Source organism: Balaenoptera musculus, chromosome 2 (assembly GCF_009873245.2).
Source record: "Balaenoptera musculus isolate JJ_BM4_2016_0621 chromosome 2, mBalMus1.pri.v3, whole genome shotgun sequence".
In the NCBI taxonomy this organism is placed as follows: domain Eukaryota; kingdom Metazoa; phylum Chordata; class Mammalia; order Artiodactyla; family Balaenopteridae; genus Balaenoptera; species Balaenoptera musculus.
The window spans coordinates 67,953,172-67,971,664 of NC_045786.1; the positions used below are offsets into that span (position 1 = coordinate 67,953,172).

Genomic DNA, 18,493 nt, shown 5'->3' on the forward strand with positions numbered 1-18,493 from the left:
ACCCATTAAACAACCCCCATTACCCGCTTACCCCAGTCCCTGGCAACCATTATTCTGTTTTCTGTTTCTATGAATTTGCCACTTCTAGGTACCTTGTCTAAGTGGAATCATATAGTATTTGTCTTTTGGTGACTGACTTGCTTCACTTAGCATGATGTCCTCAAGGTTCATCCAGGTTGTAACATGTGTCAGAATGTCCTTCCTTTGGTTGCTTCTGCCTCTGGGCTATTGTGAATAATGCTGCTATGAACAAAGGCATACAAATATCTCTTTGAGGCCCTACTTTCAATTCTTTTGGGTATACACCCGGAAGTGGAATTGTTGGATTGCATAGTAATTATATTTTTAATGTTTTGAGGAACCATCATACAAAGAAGATTTTAAAACAGAAATTTTGTCACTCTGTTGCTCAGAACCCTCTGTTGACTTCTCATTACTCTTAGAATAATATCCAAGACCCCTACTCTGGCCTACAAGGCCTGATGTCACCAGCCCACGGGCACCTCACCGGCCTCCCTTCTTCCTTCTCTGCTTCAGCCATTCTCAGCAACTTGCTGCTCCTTGTCACCCCAGGCATGATCCTACCACAGGGATTTTACACCCGCCATTCTCTCTGCCTGAAGTGCTGTTCCCTGGTTACCAACATGGCTCTCACCCTTATCTCATTCAGGTCTCAGTTCAAATGTCCCTTCCTTCAGAGAGGCCTTCTCTGATCACCCCCATCATCTGTGTGTCTTTTTTTAAAATTCCTCACTTTACCTCTACCTGGTAAGTAGGGAATTTATATTAATGGCACACACGTATAATACTAACCATGTACCTGGCTCTGTTCTAAACGCTTTGCATATATTATATGTAAATATGCTAAATAATTTCCCTAAGGCTCTACAGCTAGTAATTGACAGAGGCGGGATTGAACCAAAGCGATTGGGATCCAGAATCCACTATATTATACACACCTCAATATAAATGTATATGTGTAAAATATGTATATATCATGTATGTACTTTTTATTGTCTGTCTCTCCCATTGGGTGTAAACTCCACGAGGACAGGGACTTTGTTTTGTTCACTGTTCCCAGGGCTTAGAACAATGTCTGGCACATATTAGGTTTTCAATAAAAGTGAATTGAATGAATCAGTGAGGGAACGAATGAATGGGTTCTTTGTGTATTAAAAAAAGGCTCTCAGTTGTTTTCGCCCTTGACTTTGATTGTGCCCTCAAAGCACAGCTAGCCAAATAGAGCAATTGCACGTTGTAGGTGCTCAAGAATTATTTATTCAGTGAATGATTTGTGAGCTGCTTGAGGACCCAGACCTGTGTCTCTTATCTCTGTCACACTCACAGCCCCAGTCCCACTGCTGGGCTGCCCAGCCTTTGTTGCTGCTGTGGGAGAGGAGACTTTATTGAGGGAATCTCGTCTCCTGTGCTGTGTCAGTGAATAGGGGCACTTGTTATCGCAGAAGTAGCTGCAAGGAAACTGAGGCTGCAAGTTCGAGGCCAAAGACTATGTGGAAGAGATACCGTTTTCAGAATCTTTCACTTTTTTCAATCCTACACATAAAAAGCCTCATTTTCCATAGGATTTAGTGTCAGCTTGTTTTATTTTTTATTTCTGTTTTTAATAGATCTTTATTGGAGTATAATTGCTTCACAATACCGTGTTAGTTTCTGTTGCACAACAAAGCGAATCAGCCATATGCATACATGTGTCCCCATATCCCCTCCCTCTTGAGCCTCCCTCCCACCCTCCCTATCCCACCTTTCTAGGTCATCGCAGAGCACCAAGCCGATCTCCCTGTGCTATTCGGCTGCTTCCCACTAGCCAACTATTTTACATTCAGTAGTGTATATATGTCGGTGGTACTCCTACTTTGCCCCAGCTTCACCCTCCCAGCCTATGTCCTCGTCCATTCTCTGTGTCTACCTCTTTATTCTTGCCCTGCCACTAGGTTCATCAGTACCACTTTTTTTTTTTTTTTTTTTAGATTCTATATATATATATATATGCATTAGCATACAGTATTTGTTTTTCTCTTTCTGACCTACTTCACTCTGTATGACAGACTCTAACTCCATCCACCTCACTACAAATAACTCAATTTCATTTCTTTTTATGGATGAGTAATATTCCATTGTATATATGTGCCACATCTTCTTTATCCATTCATCTGTTGATGGACATTTAGGTTGCTTCCATGTCCTGGCTATTGTAAATAGTGCTGCAATGAACATTGTGGTGCATGTCTCTATTTGAATTATGGTTTTCTCAGGATATATGCCCAGTAGTGGGATTTCTGGGTCATATGGTAGTTCTATTTTTAGTTTTTTAAGGAACTTCCACACTGTATTCCATAGTGGTTGTATCAATTTACATTCCCACCAACAGTGTAGGAGGGTTCCCTTTTCACCACACCCTTTCCAGCATTTATTGTTTCTAGATTTTTTGATAATGGCCATTCTGACTGGCATGAGGTGATACCTCATTGTAGTTTTGATTTGCATTTCTCTAATAATGAGTGATGTTGAGCATCTTTATCATGTGCCTCTTGGCCATCTGTACATCTTCCTTGGTGAAATGTCTATTTAGGTCTTCCATGCATTTTTTAACTGGATTGTTTGTTTTTTTGATATTGAGCTCCATGAGCTCTTTGTATATTTTGGAGATTAATCCTTTGTTGTTTCATTTGCAAATATTTTTTCCCATTCTGAGGGTTGTCTTTTTGTCTTGTTTATGGTTTCCTTTGCTGTGCAAAAGCTTTTAAGTTTAATTAAGTCCCATATGTTTATTTTTGTTTTTATTTCTGTTACTCTAGGAGGTGGGTCAAAAAAGATCTTGCTGTGGTTTATGTCAAAGAGTGTTTTCCTCTAAAAGTTTTACAGTGTCTGGTCTTACATTTAAGTCTTTAATCCATTTGGAGTTTATTTTTGTGTATGGTGTTAGGGAGTGTTCTAATTTCATTCTTTTACATGTAGCTGTCCAGTTTTCCCAGCACCACTTATTGAAGAGGCTGTCTTTTCTCCATTGTATGTCCTTGCCTCTTTTGTCGTAAATTAGGTGCCCATACGTGCGTGGGTTTATCTCTGGGCATCTATCCTGTTCCATTGATCTATATTTCTGTTTTTGTGCCAGTACCATACTGTCTTGATTACTGTAGCTTTGTGGTATAGTTTGAAGTCAGGGAGCCTGATTCTTCCAACTCCGTTTTTCTTTCTCAAGATTGCTTTGGCTTTTCGGGGTCTTTTGTGTTTCCATACGAATCGTAAGGTTTTTTGTTCTAATTTTGTGAAGAATGCCATTGGTAGTTTGATAAGGATTGCATTGAATCTGTAGATTGCTTTGGGTAGTATAGTCATTTTCACAATATTGATTCTTCCAATCCAAGAACATGGTATATTTCTCCATCTGTTTATGTCATCTTTGATTTCTTTCATCAGTGTTTTATAGTTTTCTGTGTACAAGTCTTTCGCCTCCTTAGGCAGGTTTATTCCTAGGTATTTTATTCTTTTTGTTGCAATGGTAAATGGGAGTGTTTCCTTAATTTCTCTTTCTGATTTTTCGTTGTTGGTATATAGGAATGCCAGAGATTTCTGTGCATTAATTTTGTATCTGCAACATTACCAAATTCATTGATTAGCTCTAGTAGTTTTCTGGTGGCATCGTTAGGATTTTCTACATATAGCATCATGTCATTGGCAAATAGTGACAGTTTTACTTCCTCTTTTCCAATTTGTATTCCTCTTCTTTCTTTTTCTTCTCTGATTGCTGTGGCTAGGACTTCCAAAACTATGTTGAATAAGAGTGGCGGGAGTGGACATCCTTGTCTTGTTCCTGATCCTAGTGGAAATGCTTTCAGTTTTTCACCATTGAGAATGATGTTTGCTGTGGGTTTGTCGTATATGGCCTTTATTATGTTGAGGTAGGTTCCCTCTATGCCCACTTTCTGGAGAGTTTTTATCAGAAATGGGTGTTGAATTTTGTCAAAAGCTTTTTCTGCATCTATTGAGATGATCATATGGTTTTTAGTCTTCAATTTGTTAATATGGTGTATCACATTGTTTGATTTGCGTATACTGAAGAATCCTTGCATCCCTGGGGTAAATCCCACTTGATCATGGTGTATGATCTTTTAATGTGCTGGTGGATTCTGTTTACTAGTATTTTGTTCAGGATTTTTGTGTCTATGTTCATCAATGATATTGGTCTATAATTTTCTTTTTTTGTGATATCTTTTTCTGGTTTTGGTATCAGGGTGATGGTGGCTTCGTAGAATGAATTTGGGAGTGTTTCTCCCTCTGCAATTTTTTGGAAGAGTTTGAGAAGGATCGGTGTTAGCTCTTCTCTAGATGTTTGATAGAATTCACCTGTGAAGCCGTCTGGTCCTGGACTTTTGTTTGTTGGAAGATTTTTAATTACAGTTTCAATTTCATTAGTTGTAATAGGTCTGTTTATATTTTCTACTTCTTCCTGGTTCAGTCTTGGAAGGTTACACCTTTGCAAGAATTTGTCCATTTCTTCGTGGTTGTCCATTTTATTGGCATTTAGTTGTTTGTAGTAGTCTCTTATAATCCTTTGTATTTCTTCAGTGTCAGTTGTGATTTTTCCTTTTTCATTTCTAATTTTATTGATTTGCATCCTCTCCCTTTTTATTCTTGATGAGTCTGGCTAAGGGTTTATCAATTTTGTTTATTTTCTCAAGGAACCAACTTTTAGTTTTATTGATCTTTGCTATTGTTTCCTTCATTTCTATTTCATTTATTTCTGCTCTGATCTTTATGATTTCTTTCCTTCTACTGATTTTGGGTTTTCTTTGTTCTTCTTTCTCTAGTTGTTTTAAGTGTAGGGTTGGATTGTTTATTTGAGATTTTTCTTGTTTCTTGAGGTGAGATTGAATTGCTATAAACTTCCCTCTTAGAACTGCTTTTGCTGCATCCCATAGGTTTTGGGTTGTCGTGTTTTCATTGTCATTTTTTTCTATGTATTTTAAAAATTTCTTCTTTGATTTATTTAGTGCTCTCTTGGTAATTTAGTAGTACACTGTTTATCCTCCATGTATTTGTGTTTTTTACGTTTTTTTCCTATAATTGATTTCCAATCTCATAGCGTTGTGGTCAGAAAAGATGCTTGATATGATTTCAATTTTCTTAAATTTACTGAGGCTTGATTTGTGACCCAAGATGTGATATATCCTGGAGAATGTTCCTTGTGCACTTGAGAAGAAAGTGTATTCTACCACTCTGAGGTGGAATGTTCTATAAATATCAATTAGATCTATCTAGTTTATTGTGTCATTTAAAGCTTGTGTTTCCTTATTTATTTTCTGTTTGGATGATCTGTCCATTGGTGTAAGTGGGGTGTTAAAGTTCCCTACTATTATTTGATTTCTCCTTTCATGGTTGTTAGCATTTGCTTTATGTATTGAGGTGCTCCTATGTTGGGTGCATAAACATTTATAATTGTTATATATTCTTGGATTGATCTTTTGATCATTATGTAGTGTCCCTCCTTATCTCTTTTAACTGTCTTTATTTTAAAGTCTATTTTATCTGATATGAGTATTGCTACTCCAGCTTTCTTTTGATTTCCATCTGAATGGAATATCTTTTTCCATCCCTTCACTTTCAGTATGTATGTGTCCCTAGGTCTGAAGTGGGTCTCTTGTAGACAGCATATATATGTGTCTTGTTTTTGTATCCATTCAGCCAGTCTGTGCCTTTTGGTTGGCGCATTTAATCCATTTACATTCAAGGTTATTATCGATATGTATGTTCCTGTTACAATTTTCTTAATTGTTTTGGGTTTGTCTTTGTGGGTCTTTTTCTTCTCTTGTGTTTCCCACTTAGAGAAGTTTCTTTAGCATTTGTTGTAAAGCTGGTTTGGTGGTGCTGAATTCTCTGAGCTTTTGCTTGTCTGAAAAGCTTTTGGCTTCTCCATCGAATCTGAATGAGATCCTTGCTGGGTAGAGTAATCTTGGTTGTAGGTTTTTCTCTTTCATCACTTTAAGTGTATCCTGACACTCCCTTCTGGCCTGCAGAGTTTCCACTGAAAAAGCAGCTGATAACCTTATGGGGATTCCTTTGTATGTTATTTTTTGTTTTTCCCTTGCTGCTTTCAATATTTTTTCTTTGAATTTAATTTTTGTTAGTTTGATTAGTATGTGTCTTGTGTGTTTTTCCTAGGGTTTATCCTGTATGGGACTCTCTGTACTTCCTGGACTTGGGTGACTATTTCCTTTCCCATGTTAGGGAAGTCTTCCACTATAATCTCTTCAAATATTTTCTCAGACCCTTTCTTTTTCTCTTCTTCTTCTGGGACCCCTATAATTCGAATGTTGGTGCGTTTACTGTTGTCCTAGAGGTCTCCAAGATTGTGTTCAATTCTTTTCCTTCTTTTTTCTTTATTCTGCTCCTTGGCAGTTATTTCCACCATTTTGTCTTCCAGCCCACTTATTTGTTCTTCTGACCCAGTTATTCTGTTATTGATTCCTTCTAGTGTATTTTTCATTTCAGTTATTGTGTTGTTCATCTGTTTGTTCTTTAGTTCTTCTAGATCTTTAGAAAACATTTCTTGTATTTTCTCAATCCGTGCTTCCATTCTATTTCCGAGATTCTGGGTCATCTTTACTATCATTACTCTGAATTCTTTTTCAGGTAGATTGCCTATTTCCTCTTCATTTATTTGGTCTTGTAGGTTTTTATCTTGCTCCTTCATCTGTGACATATTTTTTTGCTGTCTCATTTTTTTTTTTTTTTTACATGAGTGGGATTGCGTTCCTGTTTTACTGGTTGTTTGGCCTGAGGCTTCCAACACTGGAGTTTGTAGGCTATGGGTAGAGCTGGGTCTTGGTGCTGAGATGAGGAGCTCTGTGAGACCTCACTCTGATGAATATTCCCTGGGGTCTGAGGTTCTCTGTTAGTCCAGTGGTTCAGACTCGGAGCTCTGACTGCAGGAGCTTCTGCCTGAACCAGGGGCTTGCGCACCAAGATCCTGCAAGCTGCATGGGGTGGCAAAAAAAAAAAAAAAGAGAACAATAACAAAGTAAAAAATAAAATTAGACTAGGAAACTAACAGATATGTTGGAAAGAATGTAAAAATAAAAATATAGATGAATCAACACTGGAAGGTGCATCAGTACCACAATAGTAAAAAAGAGGAGGAGGGAAAAAAATAAAAGCAGGGGGGCAGGGTGGAAGGCCTTGGCTGTAGAGAGCCACAGCTCTAAGCCCTTGCTTAGCTGTGGGGCCTAAGCAAGGGTGAGGTTTGGGCGGTGGGCAGAGCCAATGCTCAGGACCCACAGGGCTGGAAAAGGCCCTGGGGGCTGTGCAGGGTGGGGCTTAGGCTCAAGGAACAGAAGGGGCGCAGGCGTGCCCGCCACCCCTAGTCTCAGAGGGCAGGGGACCTCACCTGGGAGCCCAGCAAGCTTCCTGGGCTGGAGTGGGTGGGGCAAACGCCCTCCTCTCCTCTCCTGCTCCTCCTGTCTGGGGTCTGGGAGGGCCCCTCCCACCTGCCTCTCCTGACTTGCCGGGCCTCCCTCCTATGCCCCCAGGACCAGTGCAGCTGGGGGTGGGGGCAACAGGGGGCCTTGGAGGGCGGGGGACCAGCCTGGGAGCTCAGCAGGCTCCCCGTGCCTGAGTTGGTGGAGCAATCGCCCTCCAGTCCTCTCCCGCTCCTCCCTGAGGGCCCCTCGTGCCCTGCCTCTCCTGCTCTCCCCTCAGCCTCCTTCCTATGCCCCCAAGGGCCCACACAGCCTGGAGGGGGCTTTGGAGGGCAGTGGATTGGCCTGGGAGCTCAGCAGGCTCCCGGTGCCCGAGTCGGTCAGCTTGTTTTAGACACAAAAACAAGTTTCTCAAACTATTTCGAAAACAGTGTTTCAGAAAATATCCATGATCTCCTTTATCATTCTCCTCCTAAAGAACTTCCATGATGTAAAACATATCTCCTCTTGTTAGCTTTGGAAGAGCTGGAACTTCAGAGGTCTGCCTAGTGCCTTGCACAGAGAAATTGCTCCAGAAGTGAATGCCAAAATAATTAATTATTTAATGAATTGTTCTCTTTAGAAATTGCTACAAGGAACTCAATTCCACGATTGGGTAGTTTTCCGTTGAGGATCTGGTTGTGGTGCAACATTGTTTTCTCTCTCTCTAATTTCGAATATACCTAGGAGAGTCCTTCCAGCTACCTTTTCACCAGATTGTCATCAAAATGCAGGTCAGAAGTAAAGGAGATAGGTATCTATTGAAGAGTGGCGTCAATGCATTAAAAGGTACACTGGTGGCCTTAAAGACTTAATGCAGCTTTTTAAAATAGCTAATGTATACACCAGGCTACTCTAGTTCACTCTGGCACAGTGGATCTCATTATACAGAAAAGTAGATGGAACATACATATAATAGGCGATGGCTGGGCTCAGTTATGACCTTATTTTTACTGATAAAGACAAATCTCATAATTCACTGGTAGCAATGTCAGTCTTTTATCTTTCCCCGGACTCATGAGAATACAAGTCACGTCCACTGAGCCTGCTCTCTGTGTGACAAGGAAACTCAGGCAGCCAATCATGGCAAAGGTGATTCACTCATTTGCATTCAGAAATCCTGTTGGTTAAAAAGCAATAAAAGTGTTGGGGCTTTTTTTTTTTTTCTTTCACTGTATAAAAAGTGGCTCACTGGTGAAATATACGCCTTCACTCATCTCGCAGAGCTGCTGTAAAAAATAACATTTGGCAGTGGGAAGTGGGACTTTTGCTTGAAGAACTGATGTGCGTGTATAATATTTGTGTATTTCTTAGATGTCCATGGACACTTATCAATGCTTTTGTGTTCCAAAGACTTGTACGGATAAAATTTACTATGGTGTGGGTCTTGATTTTTAAAGTATATGTGGGGATTTGTAAAGTGCGAGATCGCAGAATGAAGTGGTAAGAGAAACAGGGGGGCTGGAACAGTAGTATGGCGGCACTAAGTGAAGTATCTAATTTGACTCACACTCCAGTCATGAGAAGACACTGTGCTTTCTTTCCCCGTGCTCCCTGCCTGCTCCGTCTCAGAGTCCTGGCTGCCCACATCTGCTTCACCCTCTGCCCTGTTCTTTGAGCCCTGATTTGGTCTCAGAACCCAGATAAGGCCTCAGAACACACAGCAGATTCGAGAACACCCCAAGTTGCTCAAGGGAAATAAGAAAGTGTATGGCGGGGGTGTGGAGGGTGGAGTGTTTCTGTGTTGCTGAAACCTGGTCCCTGCCCCCTGCCCTGCCCCCCACCCTACCCCCTGCTGGAGCATAAATCCAGTAGAGGAACCTAGACGTTTATTTTCAAAGCAGGAGCTGCATCTTCCTTTGTGCTCTGCACTGTGCTAAGTGCAGTGTTGGTGCTGGATAAATGTTAATAACAACAGCCATACGATGATGACAATAATAATGTGGTAACCCCACTTCCTTCATGCCAAGGGAGTTTAAGAGATTTAACCATTTCTTGTGGTTGATGTTAATATACCCAGGGGTAGTATTCCTTGTCTGGCAAACCCCGACCAAATGGTATTTTCCTGTTTTCCCATCTGACTGGAAAGCAGGTAGGAGGTAGGAAAGAGGTCCCGGAGCCCAGGGCTTCCTGCATATTCATCTTCAGAACTGTCACTCGGAGAATGAGCAAATGCCCGTCATGCGTTTTGTCTGCCAATCAGACCCCTCTGTCCGCAGAGACCCTTTAAAAAAACAATAATGACACCTTCATTTTAATTATTCTCTTTTTTGGTCCCATTTCAGGATTCTGCCTTTTAAATAAGCTACACCAGAGCTTCTTCCTTCTCATCTTGCTCCTAATTAAGGACAGTAGGGGGTTTCCTTTGGTCTTATTTTTTTTACAGTTTTAATTACACCGATCTTAGCTTAAAACAGAACTCATTTAAGTGCTGAGAAGATATGTATCTTCTGGCTCAGTGAGGGTTTTCCCCTCCCACGCCTCTTAGAAGAGGACAGAGCTGAGAGATGGCCCCTCTCTGAGCACCAAACCTAACTAAGCTTGCTTTGTCCTGGATGAAGGACAGGGAGACCACGTGGGGACCCCGGCTGCTGCAGGAGAGAGCCCTGTATCTTCAGGAGAATTGGCATTTTGCCAGAAAGAACAGCCATCATGGTGGGGAGCCAGAGCTGGGACGTCAGCTCTAGGAAATGGGCTGTCTCTAAAGGTGACTGATCCACTGGTTGCTCTTCCCTGCCCTTCATCGCACCTGGCTGCTCATGCTTAGAAGGGCAGTCACCGTGCCATTCCCTTCCTCCTCCTCTTTCCTCTGGATCCTGGTCGATCGTGGCCTTGTTGGAATACTGCCACTCACTCCTTCCTAGAGTCCGTGTGATTCTGTGGTAAAAGATTTTGAGCACTGAAGGCCAAGACCAAGGTTTGAAGCCCAGCCTGGGCAACACTGGTGATGTAGCCTTGGGCAAATGATTTTCTCTTTGAGCTCTGGGGGCCTCTTCATAAAAGGGGATGGTGATGTCTTCTTGGGAGGGTGGTTGTGAAGGATGAATACGGTAATGAATGCTAGGTGAAGAATGCCTCTTGGCAAGAGGTTGGTGCTCCATAAATGTTTGTAGCCCCTTTCCTTAGTCTAATAGGTATAGGTGAGTACCTAGAAGGGTGGGCAGATATTTGAAGGCCTGAATAATAAAGACAGCAATTCCTGAGAACTCACAAACACACACGCATAAAATATCTATCTTGTCCTTTCTGCCTGTCCCCATCCCATTCTTTTCTCATGCCCCTTTTCACTGCCTCCTCTTCCACAAGGTTTACTCAGATTATTTCCAGCCTACATGGATCCTGCTGAACTCTTTTCTACTTATTGCCTCAACCACACGACTTAACATTTCATTATAAAAAGTCTTGGTTTGTATATTAAGATCTTCTCTCTCTAATAAGGTAAGCTCTTTGGGAAGCGACTAAGCATGATTCTTTTTCCTGTGTCTTTGCAGCATTCAGCACAGTGCCAGGCATGCAGTAAATGTTTAATAATTGATTATTAAGTGCAGTGCCAATACTAGTTCTACCTGAGGGTAGAGACTGTATTATATATATATATTTTTTTTTTAAATAAATTTATTTATTTTATTTACTTATTTTTGGCTGTGTTGGGTCTTCGTTGCTACGCACGGGCTTTCTCTAGTTGCGGCTAGCGGGGGCTACTATTCGTTGCGGTGCACAGGCTTCTCATTGTGGTGGCTTCTCTTGTTGAGGAGCACGGGCCCTAGGGTGCACGGGCTTCAGTAGTTGCAGCATGTGGGCTCAGTAGTTGTGGCTCGCAGACTCTAGAGCGCAGGCTCAGTAGTTGTGGCACACGAGCTTAGTTGCTCCGCAGCATGTAGGATCTTCCGGGACCAGGGCTTGAACCCGTGTCCCCTGCATTGGCAGGCGGATTCTTAACCACTGCACCACCAAGGAAACCCCTATATATATTTTTTTGTGTCTCCACAGCGGTTTGCCCAGTGCTAAGCAACTAGGCACTCACAGGTATTCAGTAAACATTTGTCAGATTGAGATTACCTTTTGCTGTTGAAGGAGGATGGGTTTGAGGGGTGGTTAAACCATTGATATGAAAAGTATAACAAGAGACGTGGGGAATAAAAGCTGAATCTACAAAAGGTTGTGAAATGCCTGGGATTTGGGGAAGGCATATTTTCTTTTATAACAGTTTGTAAATCATGTCCTGGTAGGGCAGGAAAAGAACAGCATAGGGAGTTTGGAGCCTTGGCTTCTGGTCTAGACTGGGACAATTTATTTGATATGGACACATGGGCCAGGTCTGGAACCAGGTGGCCTCTGGCTTGCAGTAAAAAAGAAGTTTCCTCTTGACTCAGGGGCGCTTTGGAAACTTGTCACCTCTCAGTGACCCTGTGGACAGCTCTCGGTTTCTTCTGATAGGTTTGATCTTGGCCCATAATCCTTAAATAGACAAAACTTCCAAGGAAGCCGATTTGCATTGAACTGAAAGTCAATCGGGCCACTGCAAGAATATGAAATTAGGCCTCCGGGGATGGAAAGGCAGTTATTTTTCAATTATCCACAGGTCAGAGGCAGCAGTGGGGCTGCTCATCTGGAGTCACCCTGAGAAGTGACCCTCTGTCTTCCCTAAGCGTGACCGGAAACTCAGCTGGCCCCCTCTCTGGGTTGCTCTGTTTATCCCCCCCGGCCTCTCACGAGGCTCATTGTCCTTCTGCGTGTGTGCACAGCCCTGGCTCCATCCCCTCCCCGGGCCCTGGCTGAGGGTCCCCCAAGACTGGTGGCCAACGTGTTCCCTGACCTCAGGAGCTCAGATCTGTAGGCCTTTGTGTCTCTAAGTGTCCACCGAACACAGCAGACACTACAGGAACCATGAGAGGTAGTCTTGTAGGCTACAAAACCCAGCAATAACAAAACCCAGGGCTTCCCTGGTGGCGCAGTGGTTGAGAATCTGCCTGCCAATGCAGGGGACACGGGTTCGAGCCCTGGTCTGGGAAGATCCCACATGCCGGGGAGCAACTGGGCCCATGAGCCACAACTACTGAGCCTGCACGTCTGGAGCCTGTGCTCCACAACAAGAGAGGCCCGCACACCACGATGAAGAGTGACCCCCGCTTGCCGCAACTAGAGAAAGCCCTCGCACAGAAATGAAGACCCAACACAGCTAAAATAAATAAATAAATAAATTTATAAAAAACAAACAAAACAAAACAAAACCCAGCAAAGGCACAGGCCCTGGGCTAGCTTCATGCTGTTCTGGTGGCAACATGCAGGGGTGTCCTTAAACGCACAGAACCAGGGGTCAGGGTAAGTCCTGCGTTATTGCTGGTATTCCACACAGCCTTGTTTCCCCCAGGCTGATTTCTTTCAGCCGTCCTTCGCACTTTCCCCTCAGCGAAGGGCAGGAATCCTTCCCAGCCAAGCTTGATGGCAGTTCCAGGGCAGCCATGGAGCTGTCCTCAAGTGCACAGCCTGAACGCTTCCATTAATTCACAAAACGTTCTCCACGAGGGAGCCAGACAAGCTGCATTATTATCCTCATCAATCATCCCGCGCTGAAGAAACTGAGGGCAGCTGAGGGAGAGGAGGGCTGCCTGAGTTGGCTCATCTAGTGGGAGGAGAAGGAGGGAGAAGCAAAGGTGTAGGCAGCCTCTGCTTGGCTCCTCTGGGGGGCTTGGAGGGGGTAAAGAGGTGAAAGGATGACCAGCCCACTGGAGGCGCATTTCAAATCAGGCACCCCACCAGGGCCGTTTTTCTTTGCGGTCTCTACAAATCGGATACATTTTGATTCAATTTGGATGGTCTGTGCTTAGTGGAAGGGAATGAGGTTTAAAAGAGGTCAGCTCCATTACTCAGCGTTATTAATTATGTTTCGGGCCGTTAAAATCTCAAAAAACTAGGAAACTAATAATTTTACATACTGAAAATCACAGATGATCAGGCAAATGGATAAATTCTTAAAAGTATTTAATATCGTTAAGAGGACAGAATGATAGATTCAATATTGAAAACCAATATCAGATTCACAATTACAGGCCATTTATCATAACTAAACGGCATGGACAGCATCTTACTGTGGGGAGCACCGTGTATTCATAAGCAGAGACCCGGAACAAGTCCAGATGAAACAAGAAATAAATCTGCTTTCCATATTTGAAACTATTTCCACTTCCTATCTTTATTGCCAACAATAATGTTATCTTTCAAGAACAATTGTTACACATTAAACCCATGCATAATGAGCCCAGTTGAAGTCAAAAACTTCCTAAAAAGAGCTTTAAAATTATTCCAAATTGGGTTATTAGCTTTAATTCTAATTCCTCTGAGAGGCCCCACCAATTTTATGGTAAGTTTATTCAGCACTTAACCAGACAGTGGTTCCCCAAGGTTGGGCCCCAAGGTTCTGGATTTGTTTTCTCCCTCCTTCTCTCCACCTCCCTGAAGAATTAACACTGTCAGGCTAAAGAACAAACAACGATATAATTAACAGAAGTGTTAAACAAATTGCAAGAACACTGCAATTTATATTTTTGATTTTAAGATGAGTGATTCTGCTTTCTTTGAATCTTTGAGTAAATGGAATGATTTGAATTCAGACCTTTGCATGTCATGGCCATGACACCAGCTAGGTCCATGTTTTGACATCTACATGTCCTGAGATCAAGTGGCAGGGAGGTGATTTGGCTGTGACATCTCTCATTTCACCTACTGCCCAGGCTGATCCAGGTTACAAAACTCCAGTCAAGACATAGGATGGAAAAAAAAAAGACACAGGATGGATTTTTTAAACTTAATTTTTTCCTGATTTCAAGAATGAAGTGCTCAAATGTAGAAAATTTGGAATGTGGGAAAAAAATCCTAACCTCCTCATAGAGGTCACTGCCTAATTACATTTTGGCATGTGTCTTCCACTGTGTTTTTGTTTTTGTTTTTTTTTTTGCTGTGGCAATTTTTTTTTCTTTACACAGTTCAGATTATATATACACAATTTTCTATCCTATGCCATCATAATTTTTCTGGTTATATAATACTCCATTTTATAATGAACCCTTTCCCTAATGCTGGGCACTTAGGTTGCTTCCAACTTTTCTCCATTATAAATAACATTGCAATAATCATCCTTGTACATGCATATATGGGTGAATTTCTAATGATCTCTTTTAAGATTTGTTCCCAGAAATCTCATTGCTGGGTTAAAGAGTGTGAACATTTTATGATTTTTTGATATATACTAAGGCTAAAAAGAGAATTTTATGTAAACCTCTCATTCCTGAATTTTTTAATTGTTTGTACAAGTTGCAGCATAGAAGTTAAAATCATGGATTTTGAAGTCAGATCTGTCTACATTCAAGTTCCAGGTCTGTTACAGACTAACTGGGAGACTCAACCATTCAGAACCTCTATTGTGGATTTCCCTGGTGGCGCAGTGGTTAAGAATCCGCCTGCCAATGCAGGGAACACAGGCTCGAGCCCTGGTCTGGGAAAATCTCACATGCCGTGGAGCAACTAAGCCCGTGCTCCACAACTACTGAGCCTGTGCTCTAGAGCCCATGAGCCACAACTACTGAGCCCATGTGCCACAACTACTGAAGCCCATGCGCCTAGAACCCGTGCTCCACACAAGAAGAAGGCACCGCATGAGAAGCCCGTGCAAACCGCAACGAAAAGTATTCCGTGCTCACCGCAACTAGAGAAAGCCTGTGGGCAGCAACGAAGACCCAACATGGCCAAAAAATAAACAAATTAAAAAAAAAAAAGAATTGATGTTGTAGGAAAGAAGGAGGATATTTAAAAAAAAAAAAAGAAAAAGAACCTCTATTGCCACATCTGTAAAATGGGAATCATGATACCTACATCTCAGGGTTGTTGTGAAGAGAAAATGTGACAGTGGTTATCAGGTGCTTAACACAGCAACCCCTGACACACAGTAAGTATTCCATAAAAGGCAGATGGTATTGGTCTTTATTCAGTTTTTTGTGACAGAATATTTTATGTAATTTTTTTAGCAAAATCATATGATAATTTAAAATTTTTTTCTAAGTTGAAGTCTAGTTGATTTACAATGTTGTGTTAGTTTCGGGTGTACAGCAAAGTGATTCAGTTATACGTATATATAATATATGTCTTTATAACATGTATACATAAAGGTGTCATATAATTTTTAAAAACATTTGAGCTTAATAATCGTCTCCATTATCTCCAGAATAAAATTCTAACTTATTATTGGTCATATCAGATCCTGTCTCACCTTCCCCACCTTTTTCTCTCCTCTCCTTTCCCCTGCAGTTGCGTTTGCTCCAGCTGCCTACGACAAGCAATCCTTCATGACCGCACGAATGCCTTCCATCACTGTGCCCATGTCACTTCTCTCTCTAGCCTGTCCTTTCCATTCTCTTCACTGTTTATCAAACTCTACTCATGGATTTAGGCTCGGCTTAGGCTCACCACTTCCCCCAAACCTTCCCAGATAACCTCCCCAGGCAAGATGCATATGTTTGTCCTCTGGGCTCCTGTGTACCTGGGTTGCAGAATATCTCTATCTCATGTGTTACAGAAGGTAAGGTGTGTTTCAGCCTCTCCCACTAAACTGGGAGCTCTATGAAGGTCAAGATCATGTCTTATTAATCTTGGTTTTCTTTAGCGCCTACTACAGTGCCTGACACAATACAAGGACTCAATAAAAGTTTGTTAAATGTAGCATAGGTAGTGGGTTTGATCAAAGAAAGCCATGAATGGAATTTAAAGGCAAATTGAATTTCAACTGAATTGAAGTTGATTGGATTTTAATTTTTATTTACCATGGGATCTTAAGTACACATGCATTTTGTGTTATTGTGGAGCGTCTTCTAGGCCTTGAATACTTACTGCTATTTGCAAATCATTTCCAGGCAAATTAATTGAGATTTTAAAATGTGCAGGAATTTCAGTGGACCCTGTATAACATATATCAGAATATCTCATGGGAGACTACAGAATGTGTTCATTATATGGGTGGGGACACGGAAGCCCAGGAAAGAGAGACAATTGAGTTATTAGGGCCTGAATTTCCTGCCTAAACTTAAATAATATTATGGTTAAAGCTGAAATTTAAAACAGGCTTCATATTAACTCCACATACCACTTAACTAGCCTGGTAAAGTATCTGGGTTGTGCCTAATTGACGAGCACTATCATTATCATTATTTTTGTCTGTTTGCTCAGTGCTGGCTCTCCAGTACCTAGATGGTGCTTGGCACATTGTAGGCCTTCAATCAGTATTTGCCAAATGACCAAATGAATCAGCAATCACATTTGGTATGACCCAATCTGCAGCCGTTTGTGGGGGGTTGTTTAGTTCAACCTGACAAATCTTTATAGAGTGCTTTCAGACACTTTGCCACGGAGCTGAGGGTATGAAGATGAATAGCATATGGTTCCTGTCTTCACAATCTCAAAGTCCAGTATGGAAAGCAGACACACAACAGATAAATGCAGCATGCTGAGTTTAGTGATAAGACAGGCCTATGTACACGGTGCCAGGAATCCCAGAGGAAGGGTGTTCCATCCAGCCCAGGTGTTTCAAGGAAGACTTCCTAGAGAAGGTCATGCCCGAGTTGCCTTGCTGGATGAGAAGAGTTAGGCTGAAGAAAGATGGAAGGACATTCCAAACAGAGGAGGTGTCACTAGGAAAGATAAAGGTATGACATCTTGTTCAGGAATTCATCCCATCAACATTCACTGATGGCCTATTATGTTCCAGGTGTCGTTCTAGGTGCTGGATATATGGTGGCAAACAAAACAAAGTCCCTTTCCTGGCTGACCTTGTGTTCTACTGGACACAGGGGCCACAGGCCTTTCAGCATTGCTGGAGGACCCAGTGCAGAGCACGGAGTGATGGTGGAGGAAGCTGAAGAGGAGGAGGACAGTTTGTTTTACGTGGAAGAGTTGAGTTGATACCCTACCTACTTCCACAAAGGACCTGAGGCACATAAAAAGGTAAGGATTTGCCAAATCAAACTACCACTGGGCAGGAGTCCCCGACCCCGTCCTGAGGAGGAGATTCTTCTGCTTCCCCCAGAGGCTCTTGGTTGCTGCAGGGAGACTGCCAACACTGCTGGAGAAAAGAGGCTGCTCCTGGACCCTGTGTACTCCTAGAAATCCCCTTGGGTTGATTCAGTAATTGGATTTTGACTCAAGGCTGTGAGTGGAGAGCCTGGTACATAGTGAGAACCTCATAAATGTTTGTTGAATGAAAACATGAGGGTGATGACTTTATCTGTAAAATAAAGGAGTGGCTAATCCCTCTGAGCTTTGACTTCAGCCTAAGAATGAGTGGCATTATGAACTTCCTGGAAAGTAAGATGGTTCCTATACCAACACCCTGCTCAATTTAAGTCAAAGGACAAAATGTCACAAGTAAAACCATGTGCCTGGGCTTCCCTGGTGGCGCAGTGGTTAAGAATCTGCCTGCCGGGCTTCCCTGGTGGCGCAGTGGTTGAGAATCTGCCTGCCAATGCAGGGGACACGGGTTCGAGCCCTGGTCTGGGAAGATCCCACATGCCACGGAGCAACTGGGCCCGTAAGCCACAATTACTGAGCCTGCGCGTCTGGAGCCTGTGCTCCGCAACAAGAGAGGCCGCGATGGTGAGAGGCCCGCGCACCGCGATGAAGAGTGGTCCCCACTTGCCACAACTAGAGAAAGCCCTCACACAGAAACGAAGACCCAACACAGTCATTAATAAATAAATAAATAAATAAAAGAACGTGAATTTCTTTAAAAAAAAAAAAAAGAATCTGCCTGCCAATGCAAGGGACACGGGTTCGAACCCTGGCCCGGGAACATCCCACATGCTGCGGAGCAACTAAGCCCGTGCACCACAACTACTGAGCCTGCGCTCTAGAGCCCGCAAGCCACAACTACTGAGCCCACGTGCCCTAACTACTGAAGCCTGTGCACCTAGAGCCCGAGCTCCGAAACAGGAGAAGCCATGACAAGGAGAAGCCCGCGCACCACAGTGAAGAGT

General features: G+C 42.5%; 1 long non-coding RNA gene across 3 annotated transcripts in view; it reads left to right on the forward strand.

Moving 5' to 3' along the window:
• LOC118890234 overlaps positions 1-17,929 on the forward strand; it is a 34,889-nt gene extending 16,960 nt beyond the window's left edge. The window contains exons 3-5 of one of the 3 annotated variants that reach the window (XR_005018707.1): positions 15,777-16,047; positions 17,230-17,465; positions 17,548-17,929. This is a non-coding gene — a long non-coding RNA (uncharacterized LOC118890234). Of the gene's footprint in view, positions 1-10,036; positions 10,240-15,776; positions 16,048-17,229 lie in introns of those variants that run through there. The other 2 variants (XR_005018705.1, XR_005018706.1) reach the window with 2 other exon arrangements.
• Positions 17,930-18,493: the final 564 nt, after the last annotated feature.